Below are 1,191 nucleotides of genomic sequence, written 5' to 3'. Positions count from 1 at the left end.
TATATATAAATATATATAAAAGAAGAAAAGAAAATGAAGATTACGAAGTTAATAATTGCTTATTATTAACAGCAAATTGAACGTCTTCACTTATAGCCGTCTTAATTAATACTCGATAAACTTTTAATTTACATTTATGTGATATGAGCACAATATCACCCAAAGGTACATCCTTTTTCCTCTGATGATGTTATGCTCATGTCATATAAATGTAAAGTTAAAGTTTATTGGGCATTAATTGAAACGATTGTAAGTGAAGGTGTCCAATTTGCTCTTAATAATAAACAGTTATTAACTTCGTAATCTCCATTTTCTTTTCTTCTTTTAAATGGATATAAACTATGTTTTTTTTTATATCTATTATTTTAAAGAAATTTCAATCCTTAAAAATACTAAATATTAAACCAGTATTTCCTTGGATGAAACCATCCCTTCACGAGGTTAACACAACCTCTAATTAAATATATGTATGTAAATTTAATTTATATAAATTTAATTTTCAAAATGTAACCACATGTAATTCGTTGGCGATTTTCCTCCACCGTCCTCCTTTTCTATTGGACTTTCCTCTGTTTCTGAAGAAGAGTGTTGCTCAAAATACTAAATCATTTTTCTTTCCTTCCCTGAGCATCTGCTAATACTTTACATGTACCAGGTCCTCGCGTTCTTGTTTTTTGTGTTTGTTCTTCGTTTTTTTTTTTTACTATATAATATATAAAGAATATGAGGGGATTTAGTTCACTTGTGATCTAAACAAATAGGTATGCTGAGTAAGTGCTATAGCTGGTCGACCGTTAGGTTCCAAGATCACTGCTAATTATTCTAAAGGATTTGAGATACTCGTTCGTTCTGCCTTGGTTTTGATTTGTCCTATAATATAATATAATATAATATAATATAGCATTATATATATATATATATATATATATAAAAGAAAAAAATGGAGCATTAATAAACAATAAGAAATTGATTATTGGTATTAAAAGGTCATAGTTTAATTGTAGTTCAGAACCATTTACAGCTGTTTGTGTTTATCAAATCGAAGTAAATTTGCATTTATCTCGTTCCATTTAATAAACATTGTCAGAATGATTTAGAGGAATATAAATAGGAGGAAAAGGGAAATGAAAGGGAAAGGAAAAAGTTCGTTAAGTCTTTAGGCTTACATTTTAGTGACTTTTTGGGTTCCAT

The sequence above is a fragment of the Octopus bimaculoides genome, chromosome 26 (genome assembly GCF_001194135.2).
Source record: "Octopus bimaculoides isolate UCB-OBI-ISO-001 chromosome 26, ASM119413v2, whole genome shotgun sequence".
NCBI lineage: Eukaryota > Metazoa > Mollusca > Cephalopoda > Octopoda > Octopodidae > Octopus > Octopus bimaculoides.
The sequence above is the reverse complement of the archived record's forward strand: the minus strand, read 5'-3'. Positions refer to the sequence as shown.